Source organism: Narcine bancroftii, chromosome 3, assembly GCF_036971445.1.
Source record: "Narcine bancroftii isolate sNarBan1 chromosome 3, sNarBan1.hap1, whole genome shotgun sequence".
Lineage (NCBI taxonomy): Eukaryota > Metazoa > Chordata > Chondrichthyes > Torpediniformes > Narcinidae > Narcine > Narcine bancroftii.
Genome location: NC_091471.1, coordinates 244,785,146 through 244,804,462, shown reverse-complemented (window position 1 = coordinate 244,804,462; position 19,317 = coordinate 244,785,146). Strand labels below are relative to the sequence as shown.

At 45.5% G+C, this 19,317-nt stretch overlaps 1 long non-coding RNA gene across 1 annotated transcript in view; it reads right to left on the bottom strand.

The window, feature by feature from the left end:
* Nucleotides 1-19,317, bottom strand: part of LOC138756439 (uncharacterized) — a 79,212-nt gene that overhangs the window by 9,811 nt on the left and 50,084 nt on the right. The gene's annotated exons all lie outside the window — the stretch shown is intronic.

Sequence of the window (19,317 nt, the reverse complement as noted above, 5' to 3'; positions counted from 1 at the left end):
GGGGACAGATAGAGTCGATATGGACTGGCTTCTTTTCATTGAGAATGGGGGAGATTCAAACAAGAGGACATGGACTGAAACTGAAGGGGGAAACGTTTAGGGGAAACATGAGAGGGAATTTCTTCACTCAGATTGTGGAATGATCTTCCGGCCAAAGTGGCAGACGCGGGCTCGATTTTAATATTTAAGGTAAAGATGGATAGGAATATGGACGAGACAGGTGTGGAGGGTTATGGACTGGGTGGGAGAAGGGCCGAACTGACCTATTTCTGTGCTGTAATTGTTATATGGTTTGAACCAGAGGCAGCAATTTGCCAGGGATATGAGTGTCGACTATAACCCGGAACAGCAATCAATCTGCTGGAGGAACTCAGAACCAGAATCAGGATTTATTGCCAAGAACAAGTCACAAGATTTGACGTTTTGAGGCAGCAATCATAGTGTGAACATTCATATTGTAACCGTCTTATGACAATGCTATAAAAAATAATAACAATGATCGTGGATGAAAAGTCAGGCCATGTCTGGGGTTCATTGATCATTCAGGAATCTGATGGTAGCAGGGTAGAAGCTGTCCTTGTGCCGCTGAGTGCTCGTCTTTAGGCTCCTGTATCTTTTCCCCGATTCGAGCAGAGTGAAGAGGCCTGGGTGGTGGGGGGCTTTGAGGACAGAGGCTGCTTTCTTAAGACGCCCACTCATGTAGACCTCCTTGATGGAGTGAAGTCTCATCTCAGTGGATTGAGCCAGCCTCAGTGGGAGAAAAAAAAGAATGGTCGACGTTTTGGGTTGGAATTCCATCAGGACAGAATGTTTCCAACTTTACTCTGTATAACTCATCTTCCTCCACATGACCCACCCTTTTCATATCCTCCTCTCTCTTTCTCCCTTTGTCTGGCTCCTGTTATCAATTGACTTTGTCTCCTCAGCATGCTGGAGAAACTCAGCAGACCTCCTTCATCCCTCCCTGGGTCACTAATCATCGACAGGACCCTATCTCACCCTTCTCACAGCCCTGTCCTTGTTACAGTGAAAACGCCATGCTGGAGAAACTCAGCACATCAAACGAGAGGTGCATTTTATATAACAAAGAGCCCTTCATCAAGGTGTGAGCAAAATGTAGACAGGCGCCTGAACAAAATGATGGAGGGAAAGGCAGGGTGGAGGAGAAATGTGAAAAAACTGAGATTAAAGTGGGATTGGTAAGTGGAGGGTTCAGCCAACAGGATTGCCTTTTTTAGAGCTGTATCTCAACATCTCTGTATCCTGACCAAGAATATCCCTTTATCAGCTTAACTTAAACTCAAGTTCAAAGTCAAATTCTAGTCCAGATTTATTGTCAGAGTACATACATGACATCACATACAACCTTGAGATTCCTCCTTCCCTGTGGGCAAGGCATGCTTCGTGTAAACCCTACTCCAGAAAAAGATACATATACAAAATAGAGAAATGTAAGCAAAGAGAGAAACGTCAACAAACTATGCAAATATAGAAAAATAATGTGCAAAGAAAGAGTCCTTAAATGAGTCTCTGATTGAGTTTGACATCGAGGGGTCTGACGGTGGCAGCTGTTCCTGATGGTGCGAGTCTTGCGGCACCTAGACCTCTTTCCTGGTGGTAGCAGAGGGAACAGAGCGGTGTGGATCCTTAACGACTTCTGCTGCTCTCCGACAGCATGTGGATTATCTCAATGCTGGGAAGAGTTTGCCTCCAAAGTGCTGGGCTTTAAGCCCTCCACCTCTTGCAGGGCTTTCCGTTCCAAAGAGAGTTTGTTACAGCCACTGCAATAAATGCTTTCTGGTACAAGGTGGACTGGAGTCTCCTGCTAAATAAAAAAGCAAGTCCTTTTTTTCTTCTCTATGCCTATTGATCTGGTGGTTCAGCAGGCTTGCAACATGGCAGATGCCCTGTAAGAAATGTTGTCTGCAAGGCAATTCATTACTTTATCTTACTCCAGGCAAATAACCAGTTCAGGCTGATTATTTTGATTTTCATTGAAATGAACACTGCCAGTTGAAAGTGCAACCTACACGGTGATTTCATTGAAACACATGACATTTTTGACAGGCGAGACGTGGAATTGATGTCTTTCCTGGCGGCTGCGGTGCCTGGAAGCAGGACGGCAGGCTCAGAGTAAAGGGTCAACTATTCAAAAAAGAGAAAAGAAGAAATCCTTCACCCAGAAGATTCTGTCCCTCTGAAAGATGCCGTGTAATTCTCAGCGCTGGGAGGGCTTTGGAGATTGAGTCATTGAGTGTATACATAACAAAAAGGGTCCATGCAGTGAGTTTTATCCAGAACACTGTGCTTTCAGTTTCTAATTAGTTAGGAAGGCACAACAGCACCTAGACTTGCAAAGGAGTTTGAGGAGGGTACATCTTCCGACCCCCACCTCTTGACAAGATTGGACAGGAGCGGAGCCCAGTTGAGCGTGCTTACCGGCTACGTCATTGTGTGGCGTGGTAGCTGCAAAGCCTCGGACCAGAAGTCAATACAAGATCATCAAAATGGCCGAGAAGATCTCACTTTCCTCTACTGATGACATTCACTGAGACTGTTGCTTAACTAAGGCTCAAAGAATTCTTGTGGACCCTTTCCATCCAGCACACAGCATCTTTGATCCATTACTATCGGGAAGAAGCTGCCAGGCTAGGAAATAGCTCCTTCCCGCAGGCTGTGAAATTGATGGACAGTATCCTGCAACTTAGCAAACGATCCCAAAATATTTAAATTATATCTTAGATTTCGGATTTATTGTCCGAGTACATGCATGACATCACATACAACCCTGAGATTCATTTTTTCTGCAGGCATGACGGAATTACCACTTATTGGTAGTGCAAAAAAACAGAGTAGCATATACAAATAAAGAACTGTATGAATGTAAACAAACTGACTGTGCAATACAGAGAAAGTAAAAATGAACAAAGCGCACAAGTAAGAATTTTTAAATGGTTGAGTTTGTGGTTGAGGAGTCAGATGGTGGAGCAGAGCAGCTGTTCCTGAACCTGATGGAGCAAGTCTTGTGGCACTGAGACCTCTTTCCTGATGGCAGCAGTGAGAACAGAGTACGTGCTGGGTGGTGTGGATCCTTGATGATCGCTGCTGCTGTCCAACGGCAGCGTTCCCTGTCGATGTTCTCGATGGCGGGGAGTGTTTTGCCTGTGATGTCCTGGGCTGTGTCCACTACATTCATCAGGGGCGTTGGTGTCCCCAGTCCAGACCGTGATGCAACTGGTCAGCACACCTTCCACTATACATCTGCAGAAAAGTCCCAGGGCTTCTGGTGTCATACCAAATCTCTGCAAACCCCAAAAATGTACATGTGATAGCTATGTACTATGTAAAACAGGGTGTCAAACTCAAATTCACGGAGGGCCAAAATTAAAAACTTGGACTAAGTCGAGGGCCGAACTAAATATTTATTGAAAATTTTCAACAACATCTGCATGTTTTCTCTTCTTTCAACATATGTAATGTTAAACTTTAGGATATAACTTTAGGAGGATAATGTTACAGGACAGGAGTAGGTAGCTCAAGTTCACCCTTTGCTTGACCTGAGGGAAACATATTTGGTCAGCATTCACAGGCTGTGTCCATTTTGGCCTGCATCAGGACTCAGCATTTCCTGCTCACTCCTCAGGCTCTAGGCCTCTATTCACCCTCGACCCACCATCCCTCTACCTGACCAGTCCTTTACCCAACCTCTACTCTCCCCTCACTCCACTCGCTCTGCCTCTACCCACCCCATCCTATACACGCCCCTCTACTGTCTCTCCCCTAAACCTGTTCCTCCCTCTACCCATCTCTCACCCTCTAATCACCCCTCCCCTACTCGCCCTGCCCCTCCCCTTTTACCTCTTCCCTATCCACCCCTCCTTCTACTCATCCCTCCCTCTAACTGCCCCTCGCACCACCATAACTTCCCCTGCCCATTACTCCTCACCTACACCCTCTGCCCACCCCTGCTTACCCACCCACTCAGGCCTAGCGCGCTGCCGATCAGCCTTTGCGGAACAGCGGGTGCCGTGCACAGCCTGCCATGTCGGTCGCGCCAACAGGAAATCACAGGCGCTCGCCAATCCGCCGCACCGCTCGACAGGTGGGAGAAGTGACTGGTTGTGCGGGGAGCCTTCCAACTGGCTTGCCGGCTGATGACATCGACAGACTTCTCGTGTTACAATTTTGTTTTCCCCGTTCTCAAAGTTTGCACGGTCAACCTGCAACACTCTTGCTCCCTCCGCGTCCCGTGGATCTGATGCCCGGGTGTTGTTAGGATTCCCAGCAGAAGGTTTGTGGAACTTTACCATTCTGGATTCCTTTTTGAGAATATTCTGGCCATCTTTTAAGGGGGGTGGTTTTAGGGGGGAACGGGATAGTTAGGGGGTGGGGAAGGATGTGCAATGAAGGGGGAGGATGGTGGGGGTGACATTACCAAAAAACAGCATCGGCTCTCGCTGCAGGGCAGGCCACCTCTAATATATTTTTGAAATGATCTTGCGGGCCAAATATAATTATATCGCGGGCCAAATTTGGCCTGCGGGCCAGAGTTTGACATGTGTGATATAAAGTGTGTCTATGTGATCTGTAGAAAGGCATTTTCATCTGGTTGTCTATGTACAGGGAGATGATAATAAACCTGAACTTGTCGTGGCACATACCCAATACACACATTACATAATGTTTATCCCCTATAATCCCCCAACCCCCAACACTAACCCACCCCTGCTCTAGTGCATTCACTACCCACATTTTGTGTACCTTTTTTAAAAAGTTTTATTTATGGCTCAGGGTAAATCATACAGTCAGAAGCAGAACACAAATACTGTTTATCCCCTACAATCTCCCACCCCAAACCTAACCCACCCACCCCTCCCTAAGCCTTTCCCCTTTCACCCTAAAGCCATGTCCTCTCATAGTTATCTCTCCTAATCTCAGTGGAAAGAGCCTGCTCACATTTACTGTCTCTACCTCTCAGAATTTTGTAAACCTCGATCAAATCTCCCCTTATTCTTCTTCGTTCCAAGGAATAAAGTCCTAACCTGTTTAATATTTCCCTCTAACTCAACCACAACAGAGACATTTTCACAATCCTGATGGTCACGTTTATTCAGTCCAAAAGTAAATTCACTCAACACTAATATTTATCCAATAATCACTGCCTTTTGTTGAGATTTTTCCAGTAAGTGCCTTCACAATCTGATGTGCCCAGTGTGCAGTCGATTGGCGAAATCTATCCCCAATGGCGGGATAGATAGACTACAACTCCCAGAAGTCTAGTGAACCAGCATGGGCCGTCATAACATCATGATGTGGCGTGCATGGTTCAGTGTTTTAAAAGAATACACATGTGACTCGAGTAAAGGAGTTCTGATTTACCTGCAACTGTGTGTCGTTATTTCACGTTCATCAGCCAATACTGCGTTTTCAGTGGCTACGACCCCAATAGTGAAACTTACCTCATCCATATTAGAACACAGTCCTGCAAAAGTGTTCACTATATGAATCCACACACAATACACTCGATGCACAGACTGCCCTTATTCTATTATTTACTATGCGGAACGTATGATATATCAGAACACAGGCTCCTAAAGGGATACTTATCCAGCATCCATCGGTGCTCTGTGATTAGTAAGGAATTACTTAAGGTGGTACGTGAGTTGGAAGGGAAGGTTGAGAATCACTGCTCTAGGCCCAATTGTTACTGAAATATTTTGCCTGAGACAAATTGTCATCGGCCCATTTCCTTTGGAGTTCTGAAACCATGCACATAACGAGTCCATGAGGTACAATTAAAACAGTGGTTTTCAAACCTTTTTCCTCCCACTCACACACCACCTTAAGCCATCCATTTCTAATCACAGAGCACTTATGGCATAAGGAATATTGAAGGTGGAATGTGAGTTTTAAAAAATAAGTTTGCCCACCCCTACCCTAGTGCATTCACTGCCCACATTTGTGTACCTTTTTAAAAAAAAATTGTATTTATTCCTCAAGGTAAATCATACAGTCAAAAGCAGAACACAAATAGATACATAATGTTTATCCCCTATAATCGCCCACCCCCCAATCCTAACCTGCCCACCCCTCCTGACCCCCCTCTAAACTACCCCAGAAGAAAAAAAAGAAAGGAATAGAAAATAGAAGATAGAAGAGGAGATCATCTCACATATTGCATGGTTTGTTACAACCCCAACACCCATGAGGAAAAAAACTGTTACAAATTCAAACCCATATATTTCATATACAGGCTCCAAATCTTAACAAAAAAAGGAATAATTATTACCTAGATTATACATTATCTTTTCCAGTGGAGTACAAGACCTCATTTCCAAATGCCACCATTGAATACTTAAATCAGTCTCATTTTTCCAAGTAATTGCCAAACATTTCCTTGCCACAGCTAATGCCAGTCTCAAAAAAGCAATTTGAAACTTATTCATTTTTAATTCCAAACTCAATGTTTAATGTCGCCCAGTAAAAAATACCATAGGGTCAAGCGAAATTTTAAATTTAAATAAACCTTCTAAAAATTCCTTAATTCTATTCCAAAAAGGTTTCTCTGTCTCACACAGCCAAGTAGAATGCAAGAGAGAACCAACTTGCTTGTGACATCTAAAACATAAATCAGAAGAAATAAACATATTCTGTGTACCTTGATTTCGCGCAATGACCATAGAGTCAGATCCACTGATTATACTCCATATTTATTCTGAGATTTTTCAGGTACATACCATGCTTAGAGTGAGATTTAACCTGTACACATTGTCCTTACAGTAAGACTTTTTCCAGTACAAAATATTCTTACTGGGAACTTAACGAGTGTTCACAATCATCAAACGCAAATTTATCCATAGAGATTTCACAGGGAGATTTATCTATTCTTCTGATGTTCCTGCAGTGAAATTTATGTTGTATAAACAATCCTTGCAGTCAGATTAAGTCATGATGTCCTGTCCCTATCAATGAGATTCATCCAGTATTCTTTACACCTCGTGTGAGATCTATGGAATGTACACTTCATGTATGATGAGAGTGTCTACAGATCACAGTACAAGAGATTTAACTGAGTCACTATCCTTCTGGTAATACAAGCTCTCATTTTAGTGTACTTGAACAAATTTAAGGGGGAGCAAATTTAAGTTTTTTAGGAGCCACTATCTCTGAGGATCTTTCCAGGACCAATGGCGTCGTGAAGATAGTATGTTAGCGCCTCTACTTCCTCAGGTGTTTGCGGAGGTGTCATGGAAAGTGTGCTGACCGGCTGCATAACGGTCTGGTATGGGAACACCAACACCCTCCAAAATGTAGTGGACACAGGCAAAACCCTCCCCACTATTGAGTACATCTGCGGGAAACACTATCGTCGGAGAGCAGCAGCAATCATCAAGGATCCACACCACCCAGCACACGCTCTGTTCTCGCTGAAAAGAGGTATCAGTGCCACAAGACTCACACCCCCAGGTTCAGCGTCAGCCATCGGATTCTTCAACAACAAACTCAATCAGGAATCATTTAAGGTTTCTTGCTTGTGCACTTTATTGATTTTCTTGTTCTCTCTGTATTCCACAGTCAGTTTGTTTAGATTTGTTATACGTTATTTTACAATTTATTTCCCGCACTACAAACTGGTGGTAATTCTGCCTGGAATTATATGTGTAAAGATTGGTATAAATTACCTTTGCGTAAATAAACTATTTAAAAAATAAATAAATTAGTTCAAAAGAAAAGAAATATGAGGCAATGTCATGGTTCATTGTCCATTCGGGAATCTGATGACGGAGGGAAGAAGCTGTTTTTGAGCGTGCATCTTCAGGGTTCCTTCATCATGATGGTTGCAGTGTGAAGTGGGCATGGCATTGGTGGTGGGGGTCCTCGAGGATAGAGGCTGCTTTCTTGAGATGCCTCCTCGTTGGAGGCAAAAGCCGCATTCATAACTTTCCATCGCCTTTCCCTGCGCCGTGCACTGACACATCCATAAATTAATTTTTTTTAAAATTTAGACAGACAGCACAGTAACTGCCCCGATCCCATGGCCCCCAAATACACCAATTCACCGACAGCCTCTTTCCAATTTTGAAGGGTGGGAGGAAAGCGGAGCAAACGGAGGAAACCCACGCAGACTCGGGAAGAATGTGCAAACTCCTTTTTTTTATTTTTTTTTATTGAGTTCAACGTCCTTTATACAAGGTAAACTAATGATAACGTAAATCAAATCTTGTCATTTACATATCACAGATCAATTGTAAATTAGAAACAGTACCATAATGATTACATGAATTATTTCATTCAGGACATCTAATTCTATAATTGTAATAATTAAACAATTAAAATTTAACTTGTACTATGTCCAAAAATAATAGTGAAGACAAAAATTATACAAGTAAAGTTTCCTTAGATGAAATATTTTATACTTCTCTGATATGATCGTGTGGTTCTATGATATGACCTGTGATCTGTGGTTAAATCCGCCTTTTCTTATTTGTCTTAATAATAAAAATCAGAACAAATTCCTTACAGACAGATTTGAACCCGTGTTGCTAGCGCTGTAATGGTGTTGAACTAACCACGGCGCTAGCTGTGCTGCTCTTATAGATTAAATAACCTTTATTGTCATTGCACAAGTACAACAAAATTGAGCGCACATCCTGACGGGGCACACATAAAATAATAATTGTTTAGCGGTGTTCAATTCAGGTAGGGGTCTGAGGTGAAAAACTGTTTCTAAGTCTCTTTGTCAATGATTTAAAACATCTACCGGGGGGCAGCAGGTCAAACAGATAATGACCAGGGTGGCAAGGATCCTTTCGGATTTTGGCCTGCTCAAAGAGGGCAGTGAGCACCCGACAATCTTCTGCTATGTCTGCTGAATATGGCTGTTCCAGGTTATATTCCGATCGGTGGCCCCACCCCCCCCCCCCACCAGATTTATGCCGGAGAGGGGCAGTTAACGGTCATCCCACTGAGTATCAGTGTCTCTCGCCAGCCCTTGTCTGCTCTGCCTGCAAAGGTTTACATTTTGGAACTCACAATGTTAACAAGTAAGCTAAGCTATTTCTTGAATGTGAACGCACCAAATTAAACTTGGATCCTCAAGCAAAATACATTTGGGCATTAGTACACTTGAAATTGTCGGGTTTAATTACTCGTGCGAAGTCATGTGCTGAAGGGTCATAATCAGCAGGTATTTAACATAGATCTACTCTACTCAGAGATGGAATGGAAATAAATCCTCACATTGGTATTGGGTTCATTAAGTTTTCCTGTTCATTGTCCCTCTTGCATTGTACGACATGATGTCCACAACATCCAGGCATGTATTCAGCAGAAAAAAAACCCTCATGGAGTCATACTGCAGAGAAACTGGATCTGCTGCCCACAGTGTCTAAATTTACCTAAAAAGGCCGATAGCTGCCTTTGAAGTGTAGGACAACTAGAGAAACTAGGGGAAGCATATGGCGTCACAGAGAGAACGTGCAAACTCCACACCGATAGTCTCCAAAGTCAGGTCTGAACCCAGATCTCTGGTGCAAAGCAGCAGCCCCGCTGGGTGTGCCACAGCACTGCTCGTTTTCTGCCTCCATCAAGATTCCTCTTCGCTGCCCCTGGGCAATTCACCTCAGTCTTCCTCTTCAGGTTTGCTGGTGACACAACAGAAGTTAGCCTCATCGGTTACAACGATGAGTCGCACTACAGAGAAGAGGTGGAAAATCTCGTGATATGGTGCGAGAGAAACAGCCTGAGTCTCAACGTGGACAAGACGAAGGAGAGGATTGTGGACTTCAGGAGGATCGGGAACGACCACCCTCCACTACACATCAATAACCCTGTAGGGAAGAGAGAATGGAGAGCACCAAGCTCCTTGGAGTTCACTTAATTAGTGACCTGTCATGGAGACTCAGCATCTCAAATGTCAGGAAGGCACAACAGCGACTGTATCTCCTGAGAAGACTGAAGTGGGCAAAGCAACTGGCTGCCATCACGTCCATTGAGGATGTCCTGGCTGATTCCATCATGATGTGGTCTAGTTGCTGCAGATAAATGGATTGGAGGTCAATCCACAGATTATTAAGTGGCACAGAGGATCACTGGACAATCCGTCCTCCCCCACATCTGTTTGAAAAGGATGCGCATAGTCATTAAGGACTCCTTCCACCCTGCACGCAGCATCTTTCAGCTGTTCCAATCAGGGAAGAGATACAGGAGGATCAGGGTCAGCGTCACCAGGCTGAGGATCAGATTCTTCTAGCAGGCAGTGAATGAACGAACCAAAGGAACTGCTCACACTAAACCATCCTAGACTATAAAACTATATTTGCTTATTTATTGTACAGTATATCTGAATACTTGTTGTTGCAACCGTGGCCAGAAATGGTAAATGAGGAACCGAACTCCCATTACCCAGAGTAATGAAACGACAGACACAGAGGTTTCCCTTAACACCGTGCTCTACTCCGATTCTCAACACATAGACAGACCATTTACACAAAATGGCATGATCTATTTATAGTGTTTACACAAGCTGGTGACTTCAAGTCGCAAGGCAATCTCGTGAGTCCTTTAGTTAGTGGATGACTCCCATGGCAACACCCACTCCTGGTGACTGTGGGTCACTCTGATTAGGACTCCCAAGCATTTGTCCTGCGTATGCATTATCTATCTGCATGTGCATTATGTGTGGTTATGTGATTGGATGTTTTACACCAAGGACCAGAGAACATTGTTTCATTGGATTGTACTTGTGTAATCAGTTGGCATAAACCTGATTTGACTTGACTATAGAATTTTAGGTACCTCTTCCACTACGGCCTTTAGAATCCTTTCCAACAACATAATTCTCAACATCCCAGCTGACTCCTTTCAAGATAAGATCCCTAAACTCTGTAGTCATTTTTGACATTTACCGATCCTTGTGAATCTTTTTGGTACCTTCTCCTCGACTTCCCCACCATTTTTATTTCATGACGAGGTCCAGAATAGGCCCAGTCTCCCATATCATCTCGGTCAAACATGTCGTCACGATCACTAGAGAGGATGTACCCAGACCCAGTGGTGAACTATGAGGTTTGGCAAGAGCCCACTAAGAAAAATGGACCAGATGCAAATGCCAATTAAAACTGCCATGGACTCGACTTGGTTTAAGCCCAGTTAGTTTTGCGTTTAACAGAATTGGGGGAAGGAGCTTTGTCCTCCATTAACAGCCTGTTGCCGTGCTGTATAAATTAATCAAGCCTCCATTCACCAATTCAACGCTCCCAACATTCTCTGTTTTAGGAAGCTCTCCCTAATGTTCTCCTTAAACATCTTCCCTTTCACCCTTAACCCATGTCCTCAGGTTTGTATCTCACCCTCAGTGGAAGAAAAAGCCTGCTTGTATTTATACACCCAAGTTGCCAAGTCATAATCTTTTCTACAAAGTAGAGAATATAGATTTAAGATGAAAGGGGAAAGATTTCGAGGGAACCTTTCTCACAGAGGATGGTGGGTAACTGGAAGGAACTGCCCACAGTCCCTTTCTCTTGTTCTGGCCATAAAATCTGCTTCCACTCATATTCAAGTTCAAATTTAAGTTTATTATTATCATGCAATTGTAAAGAACAACTGGACAAAATGGGACTCTTCAATGCTTGGTGTAAGAACATATATAGACATAGCACTGTATGGAGCGGCCGCTGTGAAGCATCAGATCGGAGATCAATCGACAGGACCATAAGAGTGGTAGAGAGGATCACTGGGGTCTCCCTCTCCCCCACTGACATAATTTCCCAGGATTATTGTCTAAAGAGGGTGCGCTAAGTCATTGAGGACCCCTGCAACCCCACATCTTCCAGCTACTCCTGTCAGGGAAGAGATACAGGAGTAACAGCCAACACCACCAGGCTGAAGTTCATCTTCCTCACGGACAATGAGCTTGCTGTATGAACTACTCACACAAACTCTTTGTGACTCTACTAGCTATTTAACAAATAGTATTTATTTATTTTAATTTTTTTTCCTACCAATTATGCACATGTAATATTTGTCTATCTGTGTCTGATGTCTATGCCTGTGTTTGCAAAGTTTCACAGCGAGGACCGGAGAACATTATTTCATCGTTTTACAATTGGATGATAAATAAACTTGAACTTCCTTACAGGTTTCCAATAATCAATGGAAGCTGGAAATCCAAGACAACAAAGCCTGTGTGATGGACATCTCATCGACCATCTTAGTCAATCCCACCATCCACTCTCAGACTTCTGTGGCTGGAGGGTTTAGCTTCTTCAACTTCCACTGCCGTCCACCTACCACATGAATTCAACCATTTGGAGAGGTAAGGGGAACAGCTGTATGGCAACATTGTCACCACCCAAAGTGGCACACCATCCAGTTTTGGAATTCCTTCACCTCAGCATTTTGGAACTTCCTCTCCAACATAATTGTGGGAGCAACTTCAATGCACGGAGAGAAAGTGTTCAAGAAGGCAGTTTGTCATAAGAAATAGGAGTAGGAGTAGGCCATTCAGCCCATCAAGCCAGCTCTGAGATCACAGCTGATCTGATGATAGACTCATCTCCCTATTCCCCGTATTCCCTACTTTGTAAAAACCTATACAACCTTAAATATATTCACGGAGTTAGCCTCCACTGTTTCAATGGGCAGCCAAGTCTACAGATTCACCACCCTCTGGGAAAAACTGTTCCTCCTCATCTCCATCCTGAATAAACTCCCCTGGATCTTGAGGTCACATCTCCTTATTATCCTTTACTCTCCTACGTGGAAATGTAGATGGACTGGCTGATAAGTTGTGGATGACCACAGAATTGGTGATATAGTAGGCAGTGAAGAATGTTACCTAAGATTGCAGCAGGATCTAGGGGATAAACGGGGAAGCATTGGCAGATGGAATTTAATTTGGACGAGGGTGACTGTGGAGGCCAGGTCATTGGGTGTATTTAAGCAGAGATGATCCAACTGCGCTGGGTAGGTCACGTCTCCAGAATGGAGGACCATCGCCTTCCCAAGATCGTGTTATATGGCGAGCTCTCCACTGGCCACCGAGACAGAGGTGCACCAAAGAAGAGGTACAAGGACTGCCTAAAGAAAGCTCTTGGTGCCTGCCACATTGACCATCGCCAGTGGGCTGATATCGCCTCAAACCGTGCATCTTGGCACCTCACAGTTCGGCGGGCAGCAACCTCCTTTGAAGAAGACCGCAGAGCCCACCTCACTGACAAAAGACAAAGGAGGAAAAACCCAACACTCAACCCCAACCAACCAATTTTCCCTTACAACCGCTGCAACCGTGTCTGCCTGCAGCTGACGTAGACATTACCCCTCCATAAATCTTCGTCCGCGAAGCCAAGCCAAAGAAAGAAAAGAATGGGGTATCAAAAGTTATGGGGAGAAGGCTGGGGAGTGGAGGTGACTGGGAGAATGGATCAACTTTTATGATGGAATGGTGGAGACGACTCCACGGGCCAAATGGCCTACCTTCTCCGATATCTTATAGTGTAAGTGTAAGGTTTTGCACTTTGTAAAGTTAAATGAGGCTATTAACACATAAATAGCTATGCCATGGACTGTCTTGTAGGACATAGAAACTGAGGGGTACACGTTCATAGTTCCCTAGAAATACAAGAGTGTTGACAAAGATATTTGCCAAACTTGCTGTATCAGTCATATCATTGAATATAGGAGCTGGGGGGCATCAAGTTACATCTGTGCAAGGTGATGGCGAGACTGCCAGGAGTATTGTGTACAGTTCTAGTCACTTAAGCTGCTTTCAGGTGGCCAGAAAACCTGACTGTAAAAGCCACCTATTCTACCCCAATGCAGCTGTCGGGTGGCCACCTGAAAGTGGAGAACCTGGCCAGGAGGAGCACATACCTAACCCTCCTGCTGTAGGTATATTCTCTGGCTCGGAGAACCCTCCCCCCTCCCCGATGCACCTGAAAGCAGCAGTGGGACTACGGCCACAGTCAACAGGAGCTGGCGTTCGCTCGGACGCAGTTCTCCTTCAGCCGGCATGATCAGCTAACAGAAAGGCGTCTTCTCTGCGGCCACCGGAACGTCCTAGCTGCACTCCCCCAGCCACGTCTGCCGGCGCATTATCCGCGCCCGAGCACCTGAAAACGGCTTTAGATGGAGGAAAGAGGTCACTGAGGTAGAATGCGTGCAGAAAAGGTTCACAAGGTGGTGCCAGGGCTGAAGGGTTTGAGTTAAAAGGTGATACGGTTTGGTGTGGTGGTTGGTGCAATGCCTTTACAGTGCCAGCGATTGGGGCAGGGGTTCAAATGTCTGTAAGGAGCTTGTAGGTTGACCCCGTGTGAGTATTTTCCCGCAGAGCTCCGGTTACGTCCTACCATTCGAAACATACCCAGGGGTGTGGGTCTATTGGGCGGCATGGGCTCGTGGGCCAAAATAGCCTGTTGCCGTGCTGTATGTCGAAACTAAAATAAAAATTAACAAAAGCATATTCTTTGGCTTGGCTTCGCGGACAAAAATTTATGGAGGGGTATATCCACATCTGCTGCAGGCTCGTTGGTGACTGACAAGTCTGATGCGGGACAGGCAGGCACGGTTGCAACGGTTGCAAGAGAAAATTGGTTGGTTGGGGTTGGGTATTGGGTTTTTCCTCCTTTGTCTTTTGTCAGTGAGGTGGGCTCTGCGGTCTTCTTCAAAGGAGGTTGCTGCCCGCCGAACTGTGAGGCACCAAGATGCATGGTTGGAGGCAAGATCAGCCCACTGGCGGTGGTCAATGTGGCAGGCACCAAGAGATTTCTTTAAGCAGTCCTTGTACCTCTTCTTTGGTGCACCTCTGTCTTGGTGGCCAGTGGAGAGCTCGCCATATAACACGATCTTGGGAAGGCGATGGTCCTCCATCTGGAGACGTGACCTACCCAGCGCAGTTGAATCTTCAGCAGCGTGGATTCGATGCTGTCGGCCTCTGCCATCTCGAGTACTTCAAAGTTGGAGATGAAGTCACTCCAATGAATGTTGAGGATGGAGTGGAGACAACACTGGTGGAAGCTTTCTCAGAGCCGTAGGTAATGCCGGTAGAGGACCCATGATTCGGAGCCGAACAGGAGTGTGGGTATGACAACGGCTCTGTATACGCTAATCTTTGTGAGGTTTTTCAGATGGTTGTTTTTCCAGACTCTTTTGTGTAGTCTTCCAAAGGCGCTATTTGCCTTGGAGAGTCTGTTGTCTATCTCGTTGTCGATCCTTGCATCCGATGAAATGGTGCAGCCGAGATAGGTAAACTGGTTGACCGTTTTGAGTTTTGTGTGCCCGATGGAGATGTGGGGGGGCTGGTAGTCATGGTGGGGAGCTGGCTGATGGAGGACCTCAGTTTTCTTCAGGCTGACTTCCAGACCAAACATTTTGGCAGTTTCCGCAAAACAGGACGTCAAGCGCTGAAGAGCTGGCTCTGAATGGACAACTAAAGTGGCATCATCTGCAAAGAGTAGTTCACCGACAAGTTGCTCTTGTGTCTTGGTGTGAGCTTGCAGGCGCCTCAGATTGAAGAGACTGCCATCCGTGCGGTACCAGATGTAAAGAGCGTCTTCATTGTTGAGGTCTTTCATGGCTTGGTTCAGCATCATGCTGAAGAAGATTGAAAAGAGGGTTGGTGCGAGAACGCAGCCTTGCTTCACCCCATTGTTAATGGAGAAGGGTTCAGAGAGCTTATTGCTGTATCTGACCCGACCTTGTTGGTTTTTGTGCAGTTGGATAACCATGTTGAGGAACTTTGGGGGGCATCCGAGGCGCTCTAGTATTTGCCAAAGCCCTTTCCTGTTCACGGTGTCGAAGGCTTTGGTGAGGTCAACAAAGGTGACGTAGAGTCCTTTGTTTTGTTCCCTGCACTTTTCTTGGAGCTGTCTGAGGGCAAAGACCATGTCAGTAGTTCCTCTGTTTGCGCGAAAGCCGCACTGTGATTCTGGGAGGACATTCTCGGCGACATTAGGTATTAGTCTATTTAGGAGAATCCTAGCGAAGATGTGGCCTTGGGGCTGCCCCAATGATGACGTTCAGCAAGATGCAAGAATACTTTGTTTCCTTCTGACTACCAGAGGCCCGAGGTCCCATTGCTGCCGCCGCCGGAGGCCTGAGGTCCCGTTGCTGCCGCCGCCGGAGGCCCGAGGTCCCGTTGCTGCCGCCGCCGGAGGCCCGAGGTCCCGTTGTTGCCGCCGCCGGAGGCCCGAGGTCCCGTTGCTGCCGCCGCCGGAGGCCTGAGGTCCCGTTGCTGCCGCCGCCAGAGGCCCGAGGAACAAAAGCATATAGTCAGCTGCTATATCCGCCCCTGGATAGTAAGGACTGAGGGTGACTTTGTGGAGGTATATTTAACCGCGGCTGGTAGGTATGTGTAACGAGTTGCCAGAGTGTGAGTAATTAGGATGTTTAAAACACCTCTGGACAGAAACATGGATGGGAGAGGATCAGAGGAACATAGACCTAAATGTGGGGGAACTTGCAAATTAATGAGATGGGCAGAAGGGCCTGTTTCCATGCTGTAAGACCATGGAAGAGTAAACCCCATGCTGACACGCCCCTCATTCTGATCTTACCAAGTATGTTTACTGATCTATGGAGTATAACATAAACTCACCACAACCTGAACGATTAAGGAGTTGCATTTCTACATTGACCGTCAATTCTCTGAACTAAACAGAAACACAATCCACACAATGTCACTCAGCAACTGATACAATTATTTAAGTTACATCAACAAAACTTAATAACATTTACTAATTTAGGGATACAGCATGGTAACAGGCCCCATCGAGCCTCGAACCCTGAACACCCGAATTAACCTACAACCCAGTACAGTTTGGAGGGTGGGAGAAAACCGGAGCACCCGAAGGAAACCCAGGCAGACACAGGGAAAACGTACAATCTCCTCACAGAGAGCGCCAGATTTGAGCGCGGATCGCTGACGCTCTCAACAGCAAACGTGCATTGGGCATAAATATAAACCACAATATCTGAGAATGAAAGGGCGAGAGGACTCAAAGCAGGATTGGCCACTCAGCCGTTCTAGGCTGCAATACTATTCAACATGATTGATCTATCTCAGTTCTAGTTTCCTGCTCTATCTCCAGATCCTTTCATTCCTGCAATCGGCAGAAATCCATTGATCCCTGTTTCGACTGAACTTAGTGAGTGAGTCTCCGCAACCTTCTACATTTACTCCTCAAAAGATTCTCCGCTCCTTTGTGAAGGAATTTCTCCTCATCCTGGTCTCTCACCTCCCGGCATTTGAGAACCCCTGCAAAGACTATTGTAAATCTCAATGACATCTTCTCCCACTGATCTGAGGCACATAGAGTTACCTGGTTGCCCCCCAATCTCTCCTTGTGAAGCCGGCGCACCACCCCAAGAGCCAGTCTTGTGAAGCATCACGAGGGGCCCTCTGTGACAAACTGTGCACAATGCTCCGAGTGCAATGAGTTGCCAATGACCCCGTCACACCAAGGGCAGAGGAGTTGTAAACAAGATCTATCTTGCAACATGTGCAAATGTAGGTTTACACAATGGAGATGAATGAAAAGAATTGCGAGCTTTATCGACATCCGGAGGGGTCTGCATCAGCACCAGGAAATGGAGAAAGTTCAGGTAATATATGGTGCTGCACGAAATGGTATAAATGTGTTTATTAACGCGGGTCAAAATCCAGTGTTCTATCTGCCTGATGCATCCAGAGGGATCATTAATGTGACTGCTTTTTTTCAGCTGCCTTGTCTGCATCACAGGGTCATGGGTTCAAATCTCACACTTGATGCACACAATCTATCATGTTCTTTTCTTGTAGGGGAGACTAGCACACAGAACTCAGGCCTTCCCTGACTCTTAGTGCACGTCACAACAAACGAAACATTCCAGTGTGGCACTGAAGGATTGTCACACTTAACCCCCCCCCACCCCCCCACTTGCCTCTTGAGACTGCACAAGCCCTCCCACAGCACGATTTGCGGAGGAACTTTGGCCAAAACCCATCTTTCGACCAATGCTGCCATTAAAAGGTCATCAGGCCACTGATGTGGCTGAGAGCTACTAGCTACGTGCTGGTAGTACGTCACGTTCCACACACCGCAGCCGGTAAAGTTGCTTCCACTCAGCTCCAGCAACCCCGAGTTAAGTCAGGATGTTAGCTGCGGTCCGTGTGGAGGTTGCACGTGTTAATCGCGTGGCTTTCCTCCCACATCCCGAAGGGGTGCAGGTTGGTCACTGTAACCTGTGCAGTGGTTCTCAACCTTTCTCTTTCCACTCAAATACCACCTTAAGTGATTCCTATGCCATTGGTGCCCTATGATTAGTAAAGGATTGCTTAGGGTGGGGTTTGGGTGGGAAGGGAAGGTTGAGAATCCCTGCTCCAGACCCAATTGTGACTGAAATATTTTGCTTGAGAAAAATTGCCATTGGCCCATTTCCTTTGGAGTTCTGAAAACGTGCATATAACAAGTCAGTGAGATATGATTAGAACAGTGGTTTTCAAACTTTTTATTTCCACCCACATACCACCTTAAGCAATCCCTTACTAATCCCAGAGCACCGATGGCTTAGGGATTACTTAAAGTGGGAAGTGAGTGGAAAGGGAAAGGTTGAGAACCACTGGGAAGAGGAATGCTGAATATGGGGAGAATTGATGGGATTGTGGAAGAATAAAATGGGATTCATACAGGATTAGTGTCCTAATGTTGATCGACACCATGGTACTATTGCAGCAGAAGTTATATTTGTTTAAGGTATTCTTAAGCAAAACATGAAAGCAAGTCTTGATTGTACATGTAAACAACATCCTTCACCTCTCGTACATCTGTTCAAACTGAAAACTCCGACCAATTTCTCAAAGAAATCTTCTGAATTTACAAGCTTCTTCACCATTTACTGATCATCAGATCTCTCTACCAGGGTTTTTCCTGTGACAGCGCTCCCCACAAAGGAAGAGCTCACAAATTCATTGCAGGAACTGGCGGATGCAATGTTTAAAGCTGGAGCCAATCACAAATTAACCTTCTCCCACCACATCCACTCCCCATTCTCAAGTGGCAAGGCCAAGGTTACTGCAGGAGTCCATGAAAGTGCACTTCATACCACAAAGACTCTGAACAAAGGAAAAGAAACAGGTACAATGCAGCTTGGTCCAGAGCACACTCTCAAAGTACTTTCATATGTGAAAGATACTGCTGGCAGATGTGAAAATGTATGAATGTGTGTGTGTGTGTGTGTGTGTGTGTGTGTGTGTGTGTGTGTGTGTGTGTGTGTGTGTGTGTCTGTCTGTCTGTGTGTCTGTCTGTGTCTGTGTCTGTGAATGAGTGTGTGTGTCTGTGT